Source organism: Dermacentor andersoni, chromosome 5 (assembly GCF_023375885.2).
Source record: "Dermacentor andersoni chromosome 5, qqDerAnde1_hic_scaffold, whole genome shotgun sequence".
In the NCBI taxonomy this organism is placed as follows: Eukaryota; Metazoa; Arthropoda; class Arachnida; order Ixodida; family Ixodidae; genus Dermacentor; species Dermacentor andersoni.
In genome coordinates, this window is record NC_092818.1 from 56,222,750 (window position 1) to 56,246,283 (window position 23,534).

Consider the following 23,534-nt stretch of genomic DNA (forward strand, 5'->3'; position numbering starts at 1 on the left):
CACAAAAAATTATTCATAACACTATTAACACAGCAGTATCTTCTTTTTTTGTGGGTTCGAGGTTCCCGGGTGTCCATTAATGCAAAAATTGCGGAAAAAAAGAACACGTGCCGTACTTGCACGTTTTTAACACGTACGAGGGGGACAGAACTTTTCTAGTCATGCATCTTCATCATACTATCAAGTTTTTAAATGCCTTTTATAATTATTATTACCAGTTATATCTGAGTGCATTGTATGCATTTAGCAGGTGTAAAATCAGGTCAGTTGGATCAGCTGCCTTATCTGCAAGAGAGCCCTATATTCAAGAAATTTGAATTAAAATAGGCACATTAGAGACGCAGTCTTTCTGCACTTTATTGCGTGTGGTTTAAGCATTGATCAATACTTTTGTGGATGGCAGTTTCAACCGGCACAGCACTGCGCTTTGTCACGGTCAAGTGTCTTCAAAGCGGTGTTTACCATTTGTGTTGATCTGTTTGTGTATTCATAGAGCAAGTTCTTAATTTATTTTTTTCCGCATTCTTGTGCTTGCACTAAGCTTGTATAAGGCAGTTACAAAATGGGCGTCACTATAACGAACTGTTCTGTTGAGCTTACACTTGCAAATAATAGTGTTCAGATGGCGGCACTTCTATGTAGGTGCACCGATAGCTTTGTGTATGTTCTCATGTTTGTATAAAGCTTATATAAGCTAGTTACAAAATGTATGTCACTAAGCATTGTGATATTCTTTAAAGAACTGCTTGGTTGGTTTTACACTTGTGAATTAGTATTGAGGCGGTGGTATTTCCATGTAGGCCCACTGCTAGCTTTCTGTGTGCTCACGTGTTTGTATTAAGCTTTTACAAGGGAGTTACAGCATGTACAGGGTCGTCCTTTTTGAAAGGGAACACGCGAGCGCGTGGCCTGTGCTCTGCGGCGGCTGCCTAGAGCGCCGGTCAGTGGCAGCAAGAGGAAGCACGTCCGCTTTTGGCGTCATCTATTGACGGTCAGAATGACTAGGCATGGCCGATTGGAAGCGCCTATTGGACTCCCGTCCCCGTATTACTGATGCGCAAGCAGCGGGGCCTGCAGCGCGAGCGCGATTTGCTAGCAGCAGACGCTGCGCTGCAGGTCCCGCTCCTTGCGCATCAGTAATACGGGGAAGGGAGTCCCGTAGGCTCTTACAATCGGCCATGCCTAGTCATTCTTACCGTCAATAGATGACGGCAAAAGCGGACGTGCTTCCTCTTGCTGCCACTGACCGGCGCTCTAGGCAGCCGCCGCAGAGCACAGGCCACGCGCTCGCGTGTTCCCTTTCAAAAAGGACGACCCTGTACGTCACTAAGCGCTGTGATATTTTTAAAGAACTGCTTTGTTGGTTTTACACCTGTGAGTAATAGTACTCGGGTGGCACTAGTCATGTGTAGGTACACAGGGACCATATGTATACATTATGTTCATGTAAAGCAGTTATAAAGTGTATGTCACTAATCACTGTGATATTTGTTGAAGAATTGCTGTGATGGTTTTACACATGTGAGTAATAGTGGTCAGGACACAGTACTTGCGATTTATAGTTGAACTTATACAGTGTCAAGACATGGGCTGTATACGTACCAAAAGAAATGAATGTCATTATATTGTTGTGATTATTACTGTTTGTATTTTATTAAACTCTAATAACATTTTTTCTTGTATCTATTGAGGTATGGCAATTTGTCATGCAACCAAACTGAGAACCTGAACTTGTGCATGCAAATAAACAGCTAATTTAAGAGTATACTGCTCATATTCTGCGAAACCAGTTTAACAAATCTTGTACTACAATGCTGGAAAAATGACAGAGCTAACAGGGATGTACAGAAAAAGTTTGCACTGGCTGAAGGACTGCCCCACACTGGAGTTGGTAATGTTGCGTTTATTGGAGTAGAACAGTAAGTGCACTTCTATTAAAAATGTGACAGTCAATGCAGAAACATAAGGCAGACGAGCAGATGTGGCACATTTTTTCAGGGCCCTCCATGCCTACTACTGCATTTCTAGTCTTCCTGTGCTCTTCGTATAAGCCCCTGTTCAGCCAAGGTTTTTACTCCATGACAGTTGTTCTACTGGGTTCGTAGCAATATTGAAGAAAAAAATGCAATGGTTTTCAAGAACTTTCGAGGCCCCGACACAGTAACTTCAAGGACCTCGTGCGATTTCTTTAGTAGTTTGGACAGGCAATAACTTGTTCAACAACATCGTTAACTTTAATGCAAACAAAAGAATACAAAACAAATCGCATTTCACTGATTTCAAACATTTGAAAGACTGCTAATTTGCCTTTCACCGCCCATCACTAAACGCGCACAAGGAAGCATTTCAAGAAAGCGCTCAAAGTTTTTCTGCAATAGCACAATTAACTACTTGGGCCTGCAACATTTGCAGTTTTTGAATACTGTTTGGTTTGACAATGTATGGGATGTCATCTGTTGCCTCAGCTTTTCACCACCAAATGAGCAATAGTCATTTATAATTTCCTTTTATTGTGTCTGTAGCTCTCAATTTACTCATCACGGCTTTTCTTTGAATGCCTCAACTGTTGAGCTTCCTGTTTCTGCTCCTCCAAGTACATTTGTCGCCGGTTCCATGTGCCTTAAACTGGTATCTGCAGCTCCTTTGTAATTTCAACTTTAAGGATGTCGCTTTCCTTCTATTACTTCCGCAGACAATTCTCTGTGACATGCGAAGAGTGTCACAGAAGGGAAAAAAAGCGCTTGGCAATGTCTGCTAAGTCTAGCCAAGTGTACAAATTTAAGGACTTTCCAGTACTTCTAAAAATTCCAGGGTTTTCAATGCCTTGAAAATGGCATTTTAGAAATAAAGGGTTTTCAAGGATCGCTACAAAACCTGGATTCTAGCACCTAAATAATTTTACAAGCTTATTTTGGCATGGAGTTCGGAAATTCATGCTTTTTAGCTAACGCTGCACTATCTCTGTACATTGAAGCCACGAGAGCGCAACCATTTTGGAGTAAAGAAAAATACTGAAAGCTTTTAATACCACTCTTTTTCTATGGAGCTTCGTATTGCCTAGTTAAGTTTACGAATGTGCCTGGTTTTGGTGGGCGTTTCTTCGACATTTTCTGTGAGAAGTAGATGACTAGCCCCGTATTCAGAAATCTATATTATACGAAGCTCATGCTTGACTTTATTTAACGACGCCTGGTGCGAACGTTCCCCAGGCGCTCACTGCCTTTTTTTTGGTGCGTTCACGACTTGCGTCATTTAGATCAAGCCAAACATGGGCTTCAAGTTATGATTCATTTCTGAATATGGGGGTAAGCGTGCGCAATTCCGGGCAACGCATTGTGCCATTGACACTGAGAGGAAACGGGGAAAACAAAGTTAACGCCCTATGCTCCTAAACTTTCGCGTACCTGTGGTGTGCGTGTATCGGGGAAGAAGAAACAGCGCAAACACCAGGACGAAAAAAAGCATCAACCACACCAGCGCTTCGTGGTGTGGTCCATGTTTTTGCGTCGTCCTTGTGTTGCGCTGTTTCTTCTAAAATGCTCAACCAACTAGCCGGCAAGTCCATCCTGTGCATATATATTGAACACACGTATGAATGTAGATGGTCTTCGAAGCTTTTAGAACGAGCACTGCCACAGGATACGAGCAGTGCACGCGTAACAAGTGGACACATTAGTCATTTAAACATGCGTGGCAATGCATGTGACGCGGCTATCGGCATAAGCAGTCTCCAAATGCTGGAATGCATGCTCTTCAAAACGCTAACGATCCGCTGCTAATGCAGGACAACAGCTCACAGCGGACTGAACCAAACTCTAAACTAATGCACTTGAAAAAAACGCCTACACGGCAGCGTGAGGCACGTCGAAATGCCTGGTACTGGCGTCGCAGTTGACCACATACGAATCGAACTGGCGGAAAAAATAAACAGAAATGCTCACCAGTATACGCGCGACTTAAATTCACATACGTGGATGGTTGGCACGATACTTTGTATCAGCGTATTTTCGGAGAACATATAATGCATGGACTGGAAAAGCACTTGATCGTGAGCTGAATGGCACATTCGTTATTTTCCTGGGGTGACGACAAGGCGTGAATAGTTCTCACGTCGTCGTCTATGTTGTATTCCTTCGTTAGTCGTAGCAAGGAATGGAAATGATGCAAACGCAAACGTATTCCAGTACACAACAGCACAGCACACTGCAGAGAAACTCTACCCACCGCAGCCGATTCCTCAAATACATTTGTTATGTATATAACCTCTAAAAGAACACGACTGAGCGTGGTGGATCTGTGGTGTAATGGTTAGGATGCGTGCTTTGAATTGTATAGATGCGAGTGTACGCGGGTTCGAATCCACGTGATGTATAGAGCAATGTGGTTCTCCATAAGTATGCGATTCCCTGGACTATTGTGTTCTAATTAGATTATGTGTCTCCTGATTGTGAAATGTGCGAAGATAATTGCGGATTGACTGTTAATTAGCGTCTTTTTTCTCCGCAGTGGCGTTCGGGACATATACGCACAGGCCGATTCCGAGCAGTCACGCCTTATGATAGGCTGCAAATAGCCAGGAAAAATGACTTTAAAATCCTGCATAACATTGCTCACGCCTATTCTGAAGGCCGCTTGGAATTGGGCCACTGACTCTGAGGAGCCGCCTAGGGAATGGTGTATCAGCGACCCTAATTTGATCTGATTTCCTGCCTGCATGCGTGGCCAGGACCTCGCTAAGAGGGTATTGGGAAGAGTACTAACACTCTGTTTGGGGGAGTAGAAGTACTCGGTCTGGTGGAGTGCCATTACCCCTGCGGTGAGAGTATTAGCACTCTGCGGAAGAGTACTAGCACTCCCTGTGGGAAGAGTATTATCACTCTGCAGAAGCGTACTAGCAATCCCTTGCGGTGGAGTAACAAAACTCTGTCAACAGGAGTTGACCTACTCTCTCTCAAAGAGGGTCGATCTACTCTCGAAAAGAGAGTGAAATATGGGACAAGCCGCTACTCCCTCAAAGAGAGTGCCCGGCACTCTCTTTGTTTTTAGAGTGCGGGGCTTAGCGGAGAGACGAGAACTAGGAGTGGGATTCCTGATTAACAAGAACATACCTGCCAACATACAGGAATTCTATAGCATTAGCGAGAGGGTGGCAGGTCTTGTTGTGAAACTGAATAAGAGGTACAAGATGAAGGTTGTACAGGTCTACGCCCCTACATCCAGGCATGATGACCAGGGAGTCGAAAGCTTGTATGAAAACGTGGAATCGGCGATGGGTAAAGTCAAAACAAAATAGACTATACTGACGGGCGACTTCAATGCCGAGGCAGGCAAGAAGCAGGCTGGAGACAAGGCAGTGGGGGAATATGGCTTAGGCACTAGGAATAGCAGGCAAGAGTTATTAGTAGAGTTTGCGGAACAGAATAATATGCGTATAATGAATACCTTCTTCCGCAAGCGGGATAGCCGAAAGTGGACGCGGAGGAGCCCGAACGGCGAGACTAGAAATGAAATAGACCTCATACTCTGCGCTAACCCTGGCATCATACAATATGCGGACGTGCTCAGCAAGGTGTGCTGCAGTGGCCATAGGATGGTAAGAATTCGAATTAGCCTACACCTGAGGAGGGAACGGAAGAAACTGGTACATAAGAAGCCGATCAATGAGTTATTGGTAAGAGGGAAAATAGAGGAATTCCAGATCAAGCTACAGAACAGGTATTCGGCTTTAACTCAGGAAGAAGACCTTAGTGGTGAAGCGATGAACGACAATCTTGTGGGCATCATTAAGGAGTGTGCAATAGAAGTCGGTGGTAACTCCGTTAGACAAGATACCAGTAAGCTATCGCAGGAGACGAAAGATCTGATCAAGAAACGCAAATCTATGAAAGCGTCTAACCCTACAGCTAGAATAGAACTAGCAGAACTTTCGAAGTCAATCAACAAACGTAAGACAGCTGACATAAGGAAGTATAATCTGGATAGAATTGAACATGCTCTCAGGAACGGGGGAAGCCTAAAAGCAGTGAAGAAGAAACTAAGAATTGGCGAGAATCAGATGTATGCGTTAAGAGACAAAGCCGGCAATATCATTACTAATATGGATAAGATAGTTCATGTGGCTGAGGAGTTCTATAGCGATTTATACTGTAGCAGTGGCACCCACGACGATGTTGGAAGAGAGAAAAGTCTAGAGGAATTCGAAATACCACAGGTCACTCCGGAAGAAGTAAAGAAAGCCTTGGGAGCTATGCAAAGGGGGAAGGCAGTTGGGAGGATCAGGTAACAGCAGATTTGTTGAATGATGGTGGGCAGATTGTTCTAGAGAAACTGACCACCCTGTATACGCAATGCCTCATGACTTCGAGCATACCGGAATCTTGCAAAAACGCTAACATAATCCTAATCCATAAGAAAGGGGACGCCAAAGACTTGAAAAATTATAGACCGATCAGGTTACTGTCCGTTGCCTACAAAGTATTTACTAAAGTAATTGCAAATAGAATCAGGAACACCTTAGACTTCCGTCAACCAGAGGACCAGGCGGGATTCCGTAAAGACTACTCAATATTAGACCATATTCACACTATCAATCAGGTGATAGAAAAATGTGCAAATATAACCAACCTTTATATTTAGCTTTCATTGATTACGAGAAAGCGTTTGATTCAGTCGAAACCTCAGCAGTCATGGAGGCATTGCGGAATCAGGGTGTAGACGAGCCGCATGTGATAATACTGAAAGATATCTATAGCGGCTCCACAGCCACCGTAGTCCTCCATAAAGAAGGCAACAAAATTCCAATAAAGAAAGGCGTCAGGGAGGGAGATACAATCTCTCCAATGCTATTCACAGCGTGTTTACAGGAGGTATTCAGAGACCTGGATTGGGAAGAATTGGGGATAAGAGTTAATGGAGAATACCTTAGCAACTTGCTATTCGATGATGATATTGCCTTGCTTAGTAACTGAGGGGTCCAACTGCGGTGCATGCTCACTGACCTGGAGAGGCAAAGCTGAAGGGTGGATCTAAAAATTAACCTGCAGAAAACTAAAGTAATGTTTTACAGTCTCGGAAGAGAACAGCAGTTTACGATAGGTAGTGAGGCACTGGAAGTCGTAAGGGAATACATCTACTTAGGACAGGTAGGTAGTGACTGCGGATCCGGATCATGAGACTGAAATAATCAGAAGAATAAGAATGGGCTGGGGTGCCTTTGGCAGGCATTCTCAGATCATGAACAGCAGGTTGCCATTATCCGTCAAGAGAAAAGTATATAACAGCTGGTGTCTTACCAGTACTCACGTACGGGGCAGAAACCTGGAGGCTTACGAAAAGGGTTCTACTTAAATTGAAGTCGACGCAACGAGCTATGGAAAGAAGAATGATAGGTGTAGCGTTAAGGGATAAGAAAAGAGCAGATTGGCTGAGGGAACAAATGCGAGTTAATGATATCTTAGTTGAAATCAAGAAAAAGAAATGGGCATGCGCAGGACACGTAATGAAGAGGGAAGATAACCGATGGTCATTAGGAGTTACGGAATGTATTCCAAGGGAAAGGAAGCGTAGCAGAGGGCGGCAGAAAGTTAGGTGGGCGGATGAGAATAAGAAGTTTACAGGGACCACATGGCCACAATTAGCACATGACCGGGGTAGTTGGAGAAGTATGGGACAGGCCTTTGCCCTGCAGTGGGCGTAACCAGGCTGATGATGATGATGATGATGATGATGATGACTTGTTTCAATGTTGAGGTACACGGGCCATGAATAACGACACACCGCCGTTGCATTCGGCCTATTTCTGTGCATAGCTGGATTCACTGGTCAAGGCTTTTCCGCCGTCCCTCCGTCAAGTACAAATTAAGCTGGAAAATCTTGCAATCTGGAGCATACGCGTACATAGATAGATGCTAGAAAGACAGCAACACGGCGTTTCTAATGAAGAATTTACAGGTGTCTGTTCCCGTTATTACAGCTGACGTGCTACTTGATTGCACATGTTCGTCGCCAAACAAAGGAGCAACGCAAGAAGAATAACAAAAAATATTATTAAATAAGATAAAGCTTTGCCTAATGTGATTAAGCTGGCTCTATATATATGGATAAACTGAAGCACGAAAGACGGTCGCATCAGCCTGTCAAAGCAGCTAGAGAAGCTAGTGCACTCTTAAGGTGCTGTAATAATGAGTTCGATGCGTTGGCAGGGCGTAGAGGTAATGAATGCTTTTGGTAGGCAGTCTCTAGGCGCGTAGTGCGAAGCCAGGCTGCGCGGATTTTTCATAAAAATCCTATTATTTTTCATAAACCTGTTAGAAAACACGGCGGGTTTACGTCGAGGGACGACATATGACTAGGGTAGTGATAGAGTAAGATATTGTTAACCCGCACCGCCAGCAAACATTACAAAGTGAAAGCCCGACGCACAAATCAATGTACAACTATTTACAGGGCGAACGTTAGTGGTAATCACCCAGGCTTGTAGAAATGTCTCACCTCCAGCAGTCAGTCTACCACCTGCTCTTCCACTCCCTGTTGTGCGTACAATCCTGTCCAAATGCACCATAACGATATATTGCTCCAAAATAAACCGTGCGTGTTTCGACAACTCAAACATTGGAGAAAATGGTGCCATTAGAGTCAGTCGCCCTTTCAAATGGTTATATTAGTCCATTTAAACACCTTCCTTTATGGATGTATGAGGGTGGGCTACATACACAAGAAAGTAGCCTATGGGTGCCTTGAAGCACTTATTTTTTTCAAAGTCGCCATGTGATAAAGGCATTTGAAGTGAAAACCGCCTGTTTGAGAAGTACTTAGCCGCAATAGATACTTCCGCTTGTTCAGCGGAAGCAGAGCTATTGAGAAATCAAACACGCCGTCTGCGGTGCTTCCACTCCTTCTTCAATGTCTTGCACTGCGAGGAACACTGCGGAGCGAGCCGTGCTCACAACGCTCCTGCCTTCAGCATGTCACCGTGGCGCGTATTTCAAATTTCGTGTGCGATATTAACATGGACGCTACTTCCGATTTTGGCGCCTACGACGCGCAATACGCGAGCCAAATAAGGTTGACCTAAGCCAGCCGGGTGCGCGTAGACAGCAGACTTGCCGTGGCCGCGTTATCTACACTGCGTAGCATATTACGGCTATACGCAGCCCTAGTGTGTATGCGCGGCGTTTAGTTACTGCACCACAAGGCTTGAGTGCGTGCTCGCCCTCGTATGCATCAAGTCTGGCCATGCTATGCGGTGCGTAACGGCTTTGTCGTTGATCAGCTCGACCTAGGCATAGTAGCCACGTCGAACTTGAGTATTAGGCGCTATCAATTTGTATGCCGAGGCGTCTAACCCGGATCCGTCGCGAATAAGCGCGCGCTGGCAAGTGTGAGTATTCTCTCACGTTAAGTTTCGCATGGTTCCGTTCTAGTTGAGCGCTCAAAAGCAGTCAAATTTAGCGGTACCGGATGGCTACGACACCGATAAGCATGTTGGCCAAAGTTCATCTCCTGCGGGGGCAGCCGCTGCTGAGCAGGAGCAGACGATAGTCGACTTCTTCGGGAAGTACGTAATTATTATCGACACTTGAAAGCACTTTATCGCGTACTTCAGCCTATTTATTGAACTTCGTCAATGAATGTACAAAGTAAGAATAACAAGAAGTGGACTGATACAAACACCCTTTTTGATTGACGTCAGTTATGGGCCAATAACAGCCGCGTAAGGGAGTCCGCTATATTGCCACATAAAGTGTCCAAAATTGGCCGAGATATTCACCGCAGTGAATGTCATCCATGTAGTATGTTTCTTCACCGAGATCGAGGGTTGGTTTAGGGCCCCTTCAAGGCTGCAATTTTTTCAGAGCTTAAGTAGCTATTTGTAGTACTTTTAATCCCTTTAAAAGTAGAATCATTTTACGACACATTATACTTTTGAGGACCTTCACAACAAAATATAAACACCGTATAACTGATAGTTTTCTCGGAACAATTGAAATCATACATGTTAGCGTCCGTAAGACATGTTTTAACACTTTATAACACAAACTGTGTTTGTTCCACGTTCCCTTTCTTCCCCCACACATTTTCAAGATCATTTCCACCGACATTGCTGAATTTACTTGTTGTGGCATCTGCAGTTATGCAAGGGTAACATGCTAAATGTTGCGAAGCTTGTAGTTCACGCTCATATCATTCCGGAGCATTTGGATACCTTATTTATTTCCGAGAAAGTAATTGCTTCATGTACTTTGTACTTTGGTCACAGATTACCCACGACCTGCCCCTTGTCCTCGCTAAACATAAATCGGGCACATCCTCGAGTTCAGTGGCAATACCAAAGAAATCAACTGCAAACCTACCGTCATCGTCATTAGCCTGCTTTATGTCCACTGAAGGACGAAGGCATCTCCCTGTGATATCCAATTACCCCTCTCCTGCGCCAATCAATTCCAACTAGCGCCCGCGAATTTCCTAATTTCATCGCTCCATCTACTCTTCTGTCGTCCTCGATTGCGCTTCCCTTCTCTTGGTACCCATTCTGTAACCCTAATAGTCGAACGGTTACCTAACCGGCACAATACATGACCTGCCCAGCTTTATTTTTTTCTCTTGATGTCAATAAGAATATCGTCTATGCCCGTTTTCTCTCTGATCCAAACCGCTCTCTTTCTGTCTCTTAGCATTATGCCTAGAAATCTTAGTTCCATCGCTCTTTGCGCGGCTGATAACTTGTTCTCAAGCTTCTTTGTCAGTCTCCAAGTCTCTACCCCATATGTCAGCACTGGTAATAAACACTGATTGTATGCCTCCCTTTTCAATGATAACGGTATGCTTCCACTCAGGGACTGACAATTTCTGCAGTATGTGATCAAAGCCATTTTTATTCTGTGAATTTCCATCTCATGATCAGGGTTCCCTGTAATTATTTGACATAGGTACGCGTACTCCTTCACAGACTCTAGGGGCCGACTGGCGATCCTGAACTCTTGTTCATTTGCCCGGCTATTTATCATTATCTTTGTCTTCTTGCATATTAATCATCAACCCCACCCATGGACCAATGGAAGGTTGTTGAAATATTCGCCGTCGATCTTTACTCCTAAGCCTTCCCAGTTTAATAGCCTGTACACTTCTTCCAAGCACGCAGTGAATAGTATCGGAGAGATTGTGTCTCCCTGTCTGACCCCTTTCTCGACAACCTTTCAACAACCTTGCCTAAATACATATACACACAACGCCACGCCTGGACGTCGCGGTAGCAACACTAGATGGCGCAGCGTGTTATGTAGGAAGCGCGAGAGTGGAACCCTGCTGCCGACGTGTCTACGCGACTGAAACAGGGTGTGTCGCTAGGTTGCTTTAATGTTAAACAAATAACGTCAACGTACGTTGCGAGATTGGTGCTGCCGCATTTCATTTTCATATTTTCATCGTCCCTTCAAGAAACACGTTCTACATGCCCCTGCGAAAATGAAGAACTGCGCTTCATAGAGGACCCAGAAACAGCATAGCGACATTATGTAACCACACTCCAGCGCACAATGGTATTACTATGTTAGAACACCGCCCTTCTTTCCAGCGCGCGCATGCAGCAAGTTCGCAGTGTTGATGCTGATGTCTTCGCAAGAAGGCGAGATATTGTAGAAAACATTTTGAAAATATTGTTTAGTGAAAAAGAGCGCGCGAAAATCCTCAGGGTACGCCCTAATAAAGCCCGGCCAGCTCTTTCTGTTTACTGTATTTGTGCAACGTTTATAAAAGTTGTGACGAAAGTATCCTAAAAGCCATGGATTCTTTTTTAGTTATTTGTGAGTTATTTTCATCGGGCAGTATATTTCACCGAAGTAACCTTAACTGTAATCACTTATATTTACTTTGTAACGTGCACTAACCTGTAAGTACTCAAACACAGCACCGACACTGGGAGTGCACGATGCAACCAATGAATTCTTGAGTAAAAAGCTAAAAAAAACTGAAAGACGTAAAGCAAAATTTTGTAATGAGGCACCCCGTAGTGGGGGACTCAGGAAATAATTTTGACCACTGGGGGATCCTTACCCGCCGTGGTTGCTCAGTGGCTATGGTGCTCGGCTGCTGAGCACGAGGTCACGGGATCGATTCCCGGCCATGGCAGCCGCATTTCGATGGAGGCGAAATGCGAAAACACCCGTGTACCTAAATTTAGGTGCACGTTAAAGATCCCCAGGTGGTCCAAATTTCCGGAGCCGTCCACTACGGCGTGCCTGATAACCAGAAAGTGGTTTTGGCACGTAAAACCCCATAATTTAATTTATATTTTTAGGGGATTCTTGACGTGCCCCCAATGCACAGGAAATGAGCATTTTCGCACTTCGCCCCCATCTATATATGGTCTCCGCTGCCAGGATTTAATGGCCTGACCTCGTGCTTAGCCGCGCAGTATCATAGCCGAGTGCACGATGCAGTGAAGACCACGAGTACAGGAACAACCGTAAGGATGCCATCTTGGGAGAACAGGTGTGTCGCGACAATTGCAGCGTTTTAAGAAGTTCTCTCGTTTCGTAGCCACTTAGCCCACTATTGAATTCCCTTATTTCTTTTCTTTGTCCCTAACACTGGACATAGCCAAACCATAAATTGAAACTTACGGAAGTCGTAACTGATTATACTATCTTGTCGCTCATAATAATTATGCCAATTGGTGGTGACGAAGTCAGTGTTCTAGCGCAGGCGCCGTTACGTCGGATCTGTTACTAATCAGAGACATTATCGCAATGGTGAAAAACAACCTTGTACGAGAGCGGGTGAAGGAAAAGCACCGAGGGTGGTGCAAGTTATATTAGGGGAAATACAACGAAAGAATTGAATCACGCAGAAGTACGACGACAAAATATTTAAAAAATATTTGAGTCACGCAAGGCAGGACTAAAGAGTTTATAACTAGCTAGTGAGCAGTAGCATGTTGATATGATTGTTTTAGCAACGTACGTGCCCCACACAACGATTTGCACTCTGTACTGTGTGACATGTTGTGGTATCGCGGCCTACGGCCGACGAAGAAAGCAGCCAACATGGAATAACCCAACAAATTATTCCCCTTTATTATATGACACCCAAATATATGCGCGGGAAAAACAGAGCCCCAATCGTTCACAGGGTTTCCAGACAGAATATCGAAACCAAAACTAACGACACAACATATTCCCCCCTAAATGTTTCGGTAGTTTAGTAAGCTATTAGTGGGTTAGTACTGCAAGGTACTTTGTACAATAAGAACCCACGCTCATAAGGGAAAGAGAAGGCAACGAGAAACGGTGCCTAATCAACAACAAAGGAACATCGTTTAACGCAAGTACACTCAGCGCAATTACAAATTCTATATACAAAACCCATGAAAACTCCATTCTCTTCCTAGAAAAAAAAATCTATACAAATTATGCAAAGGAACTAGAAAAAAAAAATTATCAGAGTAGTCATGCATAGTCGCCATAACAATTCGAAGGTTGTCTTGTCCGTGGCGGCTGGACGCGAACAGGAGCCCGACCCGGTTGTGGTTAAGGGGGGTCGGGGTCGGAAGCAGGCCGATGGGCCACAACAGCAGGAAGAGGTGCACCTGCTTGCGGCTCGCGCATGTCTTGGTCTCGAGCAGCACCAGTGGCCACAGGAGCAGGCAGAGACGCAATCGCCGCTTGAGATGCCTAACGAGCAGCTGGTAGCCCAGAGTTCACCGGTCACGGGAACCTCGGTGTACTAGATTCTTGCACCTTCCAGGTCTCCTCTGGATGCCGAGTATGGGGACCCGAAGGGGCTTTATCACGCTTGAGTATATTGCAGTTACTGCCATCATCGAGGGAGAAAGAGGGCTGGCCGCTGTCCTCCAGCACTATGTGGGGACTGCCAAACGAGGAGTCTCCCTTGAAGAGGACTGAGGGTTTCCTCAGCCGGAGGAAGTCACCAACTGCGACGCTAGTCTTCTTAATGACTCGACGAAAATCTCTGAGCTCCTTGCTGCTCTCTTGCTTATCCTTCACCCGACGACGCAGCTGACAGAGCTCGGCAGCTAGGTCCCTGGAGAAGGAAGACTAGTGCCTGACGACATCCATGGATGTCCTCGGCAGCCTTCTAAGCAGCAACAGAGCCAGGGCGACTTCTGTGGTCGCGTGTGCTGTGCACTGGTTGATGCCAAAGTAATCGATGACCGCTGGGCAGAGTGGTCGATGTGCCAGCAAAGCTGTCTGCACAAAGTTCTTGAAAACACTGATGAATCGTTCTACACGTTCATTGACTGGGGGGTAATACAGTGAAGAGTGTGAGAGGCATATGACACGATCCTTTAGGAACTGGTTGAATTGTCGGGAACAGTACTGAGACCCATTGTCACACGCAATCTCTTCGGAGTAGGCCTCTCGACAAAATACTGAGAGCGGAATGATCGTCACCGTGCGCGACGACACCTCGCTGCAAAACTGTGCTTCAGGCCACATGGAAAAGCTATCTACGATGGCAATACCGAACCTGCAGTTATGCGGTGCTATTTCCATGGGGCTGACGATGTTGATGGCGGCCTTCTGGCATGAATGCTTTGGCAGGGGCACAGGTTGCAGCGGATTTACTGCAGTCTTGGTACTCTTGTCTGCAGCCTTGCTGACTATAATGTTCTGGAATGCAATTTGCACTTGTTTGTCCATGCCAGGCCACCAAAACATCTCTCATGGTCGCGCCTTGATGCGAACAATCCCAGGGTTGGCTTTGTGCGCGAATGAAACGATCTGTGGGGTAAGGGAAGGACCAATGAAGAGCCGTTCGGAACGCAAAAGCAGGTCATTGACCACAGACAGTACTTCGCGCACGGCGAAAAATGGCTGAAGCTCATCCAAGAGAGAGAGAGACAGATAGAAGACAGGAAAGGCAGGGAGGTTAACAAGACGCACGTCCGGTTTGCTACCCTTCGCTGGGGGAAGGGGGTATAGGGATGAAGAGAGGGAGAAAGAGAGGGACTTGTGGGGAGGCCAAGATGATGCGACGTAAGCCTTGACTTGCTCCAAGGTAGCATCTTCATGCAGGGACTACTGGAACTAGTCTTTGGTGAGGCAGGGTGGAGCGATTGGAGACACGACCTGTTCGTTAAACGAAGCATGTTCCTGCGAAACAGGCACTAGAAGGCTGGACATTGCATACGTAAATTTTTTCTCTGACCCCTTGCGGTATTTTACCGTAGAGTTGTGGTGCAGAACACGCTCTGAGCAGCTCGTGATGCGAAGGGGGCGTCTTTCTGAGCCTTGAGAAGACATAAGGGAGACCAAAGCTTAGTGGTCCGTACGAAATGTAAAGCCCCCCCCTAAAGGCATGTGTGCCAACACGCGAGGCCCTGACGCACGCGCGTGCGCGCTCACGCGCGATCACCAACTGCATACTTCCTCTCTGCTGGGGAGATTGTGCGAGATGCGAAGGCGACTGTGCGTAGCTGGCGCCCATCCATTTGTCGGAGAACGGCGCTCATGCCGCACTCAGAAGCATCCAAAGAGACAACCACTTGAGAAGTGGGCTTAAACATCTGAAGTATTTTCCTGGATGCCAACAGAAACTTGACCTTCCAAAAACTAGCGTCGACGGCAACACTTCGGATGAAGGGTTGATTCTGCTGAAGCCGTAAGCGCATCAGAAGCACGACTCCAGCAAAGCAGGGAACAAACTTGCACTGCTCCACTAGGCCAAGAAACGAACGCAAACCAGCGGCGTCAGTGGGAGCTGACAGCAGTGAGGTGCCTTCGATGGCGACCTTGTGGCCAACGAAGACAAGTCTCGAACGCGAAAGGTGCACTTGTTAAGCTTGAGTCGAACTGCCTTGATTTTCCAACTGCCTTGAAAACAGCGGCCAAGTTCGTTGGGTGCTCTAGCTCGGTCTTTCTGAACAAAATAATATCGTCCATGTAGAAAAGAACACCGGAACTCCCTTTGGGAATTTTAGATATCAACAGTTGGAAGGCTGCGTGAGCAGGCACCAGCCCAAAGCATACCCGGTTGAAACGGAAGAGTCCATCATGAGTCACGAATACTGTCAAGTTAAGGCTTTCGGGATGCAGCAGAGCCTGGTGGTAGGGGGATGCCAGATCCAGCTTGGAGAAAGTAGTGGCACCAACGAGGCTACTCAGAAGCTCTTCATTTTGAGGTTGTCGGCGACGACTGCCCTTTGAATTCCGGGAGCTCCCCTTAGAGTCAAATGCCGCCGTCCTTCTTCCTTACCACGACGACGGGGGACACCTATGCCGAGACATTAACGTGGTCGATGACATCCGATTCTTCCAACCGATGGAGATCTTCTGATACTTGAAGTCGGAGTGTCAGCCTGAGGCGCCAAAGTGTCGATGCCGCAGCAGGCACCGTGAGTCGGATCTTGATCCGAGGGAGGAAACCCTTGGCGAGACCAACGCCTGGGGCGAAGGTGGAGCCGAACTCACTAGGCAGGGTCTTCTGAAGAGTATTGGGTGGTGAAATGTGGCGCGGGCCTGATAGCTGGTCCACGTGCGGTGTCACTGACATGGTGGACGTCTCGAAGCAATGCAATGACGACCCTTTAAAGTGCAGGTCCAAAGCCTTGTTCGCATCAATTGCGAGTATGGATGCACCTTTCGGCGCAACGTAGAACAGGATGTAAGCCATGTGTTCCTGGAACGTGGCTTCCGTGAAGAAGGAAACACGTGCTGAAATGGAGGGCTTAGCATAATCGAGAAAGAAACTTCAGTCGCTGCGCGGAAAAGGGTGACTCTTCAACAAAACGCTGCTGGAAAAGGTTTTCTTCCAGGATGGAAACAAGCAATCCAGGGTCGATAAGAGACTTCAAAAACTTGCCGGCGACGAAATTGTCAATGCAAATGGCGGCTCTAGAGGGACATACCACGGCAAGGACGCTTAAACTTTCAGCATCGTAGGACGAGTCCTGGCAGTCGACTTCATGGACTGCAACGGTGGAATGACGGTGTCACTTTTTACAGACTAAGCGGAGGTGCCCAAGGCAAGCCTAGTGAAAACAGCGCTAACATTGTGCTGCACAGGAGGATGACGAGGAATAGTGCTGGTGGGAACCGCAGCCAAAACGCTGCGGTGACGTCTTGTTCGTGTCGCGAGAGCACTCAGGGGAAACAGACCAATGCGGAGACGACAGCGGCCGCTTTGTACCCCCTGTATGCCGAACACCTCGGGAAGTTACCTGCTGAACGTGCCCAGGAGCAAGCTCTCGAACTTGCCGAGCGGCCCACTCCAACTGTTTTGCCAGAAGCATGGCGCACGAAATAGAGAGCGATGAACCTTCCAGAAGCAACCGTTCACGAAGGTGTTCTGACCTGATGCCTTCTAAGAACTGGTTGCGGAGGCAGTCAACAAGGGCGACAAAAGAACACAAAAAAGCAAGCTCTCGTGAATGAACGACGTACTCTTGTTTGTATTCACCTGGTTGCTTTGTAGGGTGACGGAAGCGATGACGCTCCGCGGCAACATTCCTTGCCCAGGCGAAATGCTGAGTTAAACAGCGATGGCTTGGTCGTATGATGATGGAGCAGTGGGCGACATTCTGACTTCACCGAAAGCTGTCGCGGTGGAAAACCGGCGACGTGGGTTCGGAAACCTGGGATGGCATTGTGAAGAAAATAGGCTGACGTTCAATTCCTGAGCTGTGTAACAGGAGGGTTTTGCGTCGTTCGGGCGGTAAATCAAATGCTGCGGATGCCAGAAGAGAAGTCTCAAACATGTGAAACCATTGCGGCCACGGAACCGGTGGGCGGCCTTGCGCAGGCAGAAATGCTGGGGGTGGAGCAAGGCCAGGGAAACTCATGACGTTACCGGCACGGCTACAGGGGAGATAACGCCTGCAGAAAAAAATTAGAACAATCTATAACCATAGTCGCCAATGTGGTGTCACGGCCTACGGCTGAAGAAGAGAGCCAACCAGCCATAACCCTACGAATGATGCTTGTTTATTTTAGGACACCCAATTATACAAATGGGAACAACAGCGCTAGAGCCGTTCAAGAAGATTCCAGGCGGGATATCGAAGCGAAAACTTGACACAACACATGCACAATGGAGGGCTCAGATGCCTCATCTAAGGGTCATGTGCTTATGACAGAAGGTAGACTTGGTTTGCACCACAATATCTCATTGCCACGTGCTTTGCATCACGTAGCGTCTATTCCGGAAACAAAATATCTGCAAATAAAATGCAATCTAAAGAACGACAAGTCATAGTTCGTCGTGACAGTGCTCCTGAATGATAGTGAACAAAGTATGATTACCATATACACAGCCACGCTGTAACCACGAGAGGGCAATGAAATTGTTTGCTTCACATATAAATATGGTGGTTAAACACAGAAATGGTTAGTTGTTAGAGGTTGAAAAAAGGCAATATAAAATAGTTGTGTCACACTGTTGACTGTTTTAATCCAAGAGCAGGTTCGTACGCTTCAGTAAACCTGGCGACTCATCTCTTTCAGAAGGCATAAAGTCGTTCATGAGCAACATTACTTTTAGGGCAGTTCTGTCAGATAAGCGCTACGTTCTTAGAATGCGCATGACATTGAAGCACTTCACTTTTGATTGCATACGGAAGAGAATTTTCCTACCAGTGGTCGATATGGACCTCCTGTGGTATGCCGGATTTTGTGCTCATGCAGTCTCTAAGTCATACGTTGCCGCACTCACCCGCCCTACACCCTCTCCCCTTTAGAAGAACCCCACCTATATATACTGTGGCGAGGAAAGCATATGTCGCCTTCGTCTTGAATTTCCATGTCCCGCCTTCCCCTTGTTTTCCCTAGATTCTAATAGTGTATTTTAGTAAATATAGGCAGTCCCTGATGAGCTGAAACTATCTTATGTACGCCGTTATTTATTACATGCTGTCAAATATTTACTTTTGCGATCATATCTATCTTAAGTATCGTTATAGAAACTCCAAACTATAACCTCCTCTCCGAAGTCACGTAACGCATCCTTTAATTGTAAGCATCTACTTTTATCCGCCAACTACGAAACATAAAGCATTTTTCTTAACGCTGCAGCATTCCCGTCACTGTTTCACAGCACATGGCGTATAATTTCGCGCTGATTTCGACATTCGTTAACTGCTTTTCATAGATTATTGGCCAGTATAAACCACTGTCATCGGTGTATTAGATAGTTTCGGTTTCTTTTATTTGAGCCGATTGGTTGCATGGTAGGTGGGCTGCTTCTTTTAAAAAGAAGCCAAACCCGCTTCGTTTTTATCAGTTTGTGCAACCATATTTCACAGAGCTGCCGTTCATCAAGTGCGTGAGATTTAATGATTTTCCGCAACTATAGTCCGTAAAACAGCGTGCATTTAAATGAACAGTTTGCCATAGAACTGCAATAGGATATAAAATTATATATGCCAAAGAAAATTATTATTGCAGATAAGTCTGAAAATTATTTATTTAGTTTTGGTATGCGTGAGTAGCACGACCGTTATAATGTTTGGAATGAGTTGAATATTGTATTTGCATGCTCAATAATAAACTATATTTGGCATGCTAATATTCAACAAACAGTATTTTAAAATGTTTCTTCAAAATGCAGGTAACCTATCAGAAGCGACAAGTAGTATGTGAAAAAGCGATGATTAAGACCGACGCCAACATACCGGGGGAGCAAACAGAGGAAGGAAAACAGCCATGAAAAGAGGAAGAAGACGAAATATCGCGTGGAAGGAAGAACACGGCGGAAAGGCCACCTTTGCATATGGGCAGACCGGTACGTGCATGGATGCGTACGAGTAAAGTGGCCGGCGTGCAGTGCTATTGCAGAAGACAGACATGGAGCACCAGGCTGAGTTTCACCCCAACATCGAGGTGAAGGCTCCGTGAGGCGCTCATCTTCCGTTCCAGAACAGCCGCTTCTCCCGAGCTACCCAGGTAATCGGAAAACGTCAGTACTTGCGACGCTGGCCGTGGACGCGCTGTTGCTAGCCCAATTGAGTCGCGCGGTGTGTGCGAGGCCAAAGCTGGTCCAGTGCGGGGCAGGACCACGACACGGCGTGATTGCCGATGCGCCGCGGTGCGACAAGCACCAAGTGACGTTGTTTTCGACAGGTCAAGTGAGACGCTACCACCGGACAACGACGAAGCAGGACCACAGACCATACCCATGGCAACGTTCCCTTTCAGACGCATCGGTACTGAAATCGTCATGAAGTGGGTGGCATGGGTCTAAGCATCCAGATATAACTTATCATTGATGTCAGATGTATTCATAAGCGATGAGCATCTGCCGGACTTATAGAGATACGACTGGATGCATGGCTAAGGAGTGTTTTACAGGCTAACTTGATGCATTCTGAAGTTCTTGTAGTGTACTCTGTTGTTTAACGAATCTTGTGCTTGTGCCGAAAATTGTGCTCGGATATTCATTCTGTTGGCACAAGCAAACGTACCAGGCGTGTATCAACGTTGACGAGCCTGCCAGGATCTCTTTATGTTCGACTCGTGCCTCAGTATGTCTTCGGCAACAAAATGTATCTCTCACGCGTGATGGCTACCGTGACCGTAGCAGGCACGTCAACAGAGTATATATTGAAGTTAAACAATAAGGAAGATACGCGTATTTGGAAAAAACAACGTCTGGCTGCGTGAGATATAGGGAAGGAAGATAAAGCTAAAGCAGCTGGTGATATGGCGAAAGCTATTTATGAGCGTGCTTATAGAAATGAGGTTATGGAAAAAGAGCTCATTAAATTTAAACAGCATTGATGCCTAAATACAAGTACAGCGGACGCGGAAGTTAGAAGATTAGATGACGCACATCAGGGGGTGGCGAAGGCGTGTCTTGAGTCGTTATTCGCCTAGTTCGACGAAAGGCCGGATGACCTAGACGCATAGCTTCAGTGATTTTAGCATATGATGATTGCGCTAGGGTGGCAGAAGGATTGGGCGATGAAATCTAGCATGCTCCTTACGAAATTAGCATTGGCCGTGTCCAGCCGCATGCCAAATAGAGATTTCATTGATTTTCACAAGGAGAAGCTGGCCCTTTTAACACGCTTTAGGCTGCCCACCAAAAGTTTCAAGGAGGAATTCCAAAGTTCTAAGCCAAAAGAGAACAAGACGGGTCAGCAATCTGCTGCTTGAATCTCCTACTATTTGGGATTCGGTTAAATCTGAGATTAATAGGGAATACATTCGTGAATGTGATAGACTGAATGATTCCGAACACTTCGTATAGTAATGTTATGATGGAGTTCCATTTATTTTAAGGAGCACTACATGAAGGCTCTAGTTAAGTTATCAGAGTATGTATCGCACTATTTTGAACCTCCACGTCAGAAGAACTTGGCAGGGGTCAAAACAAGATAATAATGTACGAGATGTGAGAGAGACAGGATTGAGTATCAAATAAAAAGCATAAACCGTTGCTTGTGTGGAGCTATGCATCATCATGTTATGAGTTGTCCCCTAGGTCATGCTTGTGGGTGTTGCTTAAATGCGATTTGTGCAGACGCAATGGGCAGACCACAGTTACCTACCTTTCGAAGGCGGAGAGCAGGAAAGCTTTCATAGTCGAAGCCAAAAGGTTTTCTTTTTTTTAGAAACGAAGCAAACTGAAGCTTGTGGGTGTTGCTTAAATGCGATTTGTGCAGACGCAATGGGCATACCACAGTTGCCTACCTTTCGAAGGCGGAGAGCAGGAGAGCTTTCATAGTCAAAGCCAAAAGGTTTTCTTTTTTTTTTTTCGAACGAAGCAAACTGAAGCGAAGGCCTCTCGTGGAAAAATATGTACAGTCGTGACGTGCAGAGCTTTCTAATAACGGAACAACTAATGCTACTTGTGGTAGGAATTGTACAGCGACAATAATTTCGGTACTACAGACTCAAATGTTCTGATCAGGCAATCTCTGATACCTGAAGGAGAACTCGCCGGTACAGAAGCAGCGATTCGGATGGTAATGGATGCTAAAGCGAATGCCAGTAACCCCTCCCCCAAGAATATTATAGACGTCCTGTCATTGGGGATGGACTGAAGCCAAGTTCCTCGAATAAGTGTTTTATGACGTGATTCTTGGGAATGTAGAAGGAATCAGAACAGTGGATGAACCAGATGGCCTCTTGAATTTACGCACGACAAACACAAAAAGCCCGGTGAAGCGTAACCTCGCCGCAGAGGCCGAGAAAGTGAAAAAATAAGCACTACTCTTAAAAAAATTATCAACTATATTAGGCGACAAAAAAATGAAACACGAAAAAAAAATAGACTTGCACCTTTAGCAACACTTGCCGACATAGCCCTTTGTGTAAGGGCGGATTAACCTGAAAAACATGATGAAGTGGACAGGACGTTGGTGTGCCGCTTGAAAAAGCAAGGACAATGGATGCTATGTATGAAGGGATTGTCCCTGTATAAGTTTCAGAAGGATTGCAAATGAATATTTGGGGGTGTCAGAGCCACCAATGAAACAGACACGCGACAACTACTGGCGCCAATGAGTTCACAAAGATCAGTCAAAGGACATGCACTTGGCACGGATCTAGTGAAACACCCTAGAGTGAAACACCCCAGAGGCTACGGGAAGAGTGGTATAATAATTTTATGGTCAGCTATGGAGACTGATATCAAGCAGTTTGCGCAGTCTCCTGACAGATGTCAGAAGGCGACGCAAGGAACGCTGGAAGTAAAATAGGGTTGGGAAGTTGAACGAAGAAATAGGGTATGTCACAGTGACGAGATAAATTTTTGGATAAAAAGAACATCAATATCCTTTGAAGTGCATGCCGGCGTGGGTGCAAAAGCCCCAATCGTCTCGAGAAGAATGAAATGATTATCTATATCGATACGGAAACCACAGACCCCAGTGGTCATTGAGAATAAAGCATCCAGAGCCATCGGTCTGATTGTGCACGACATGAGAAAAAGTTTTGTTTTATGTAGTGTTTTATCGGAAGAGCTAAGAACTTTCTACTTACAAGATGTCATAATCGTGAGAGTACAGTGCCGTTTTTGGAGTCGCTTTTCATAGAAAAATATTATAGTCGTTTTATTCCACACAAATGTATATGGTTCCAGTTAAAAGGTCTCGTATCGTAGATGCCCGAGACGTGTTGTTGGGACTTATTCTTCACTTACGTAATGTATAGGTTGGGTCGTGAAGTGTAGTGTCAGTGCACAATAGGTGAAGTGAAGGGGAGTGTGAGTGAAATCTTCCGGAACGAAAGCACGAAAGTAGGTGGAAATTATTAGGAGTGACACCTAATATGCAAAAAAAAGCAAGAAAGGAGCAAGAAGGACAGCAACAGCCGGTAATAGCAAACGCTGAAGAAAACAGCAACGAGCACGAAGACGAGGTAGTGCCTCGAAGGGAGAGTGCGGTGGAGACGCCATCTTGGCTGCGAGCCAGACGGGCGTGCAGATCGAGGAACGATGTAGCTATAGTGCAGCGTTTCTCGTCAAGAGTATGGCCGTGGACCGCCAGGCTGCGTTGCGCCCTAATACTTTGGTGAAGCAGATACTTCCCGTCCGAGCACCAGGCTCAGCGAAGCGTTGATCCTCGGTTCAAAGGT

At 46.0% G+C, this 23,534-nt stretch overlaps 1 protein-coding gene across 3 annotated transcripts in view; it reads right to left on the bottom strand.

The window, feature by feature from the left end:
* LOC129384665 (uncharacterized) overlaps positions 1-23,534 on the bottom strand; it is a 173,030-nt gene that overhangs the window by 40,222 nt on the left and 109,274 nt on the right. The gene's annotated exons all lie outside the window — the stretch shown is intronic.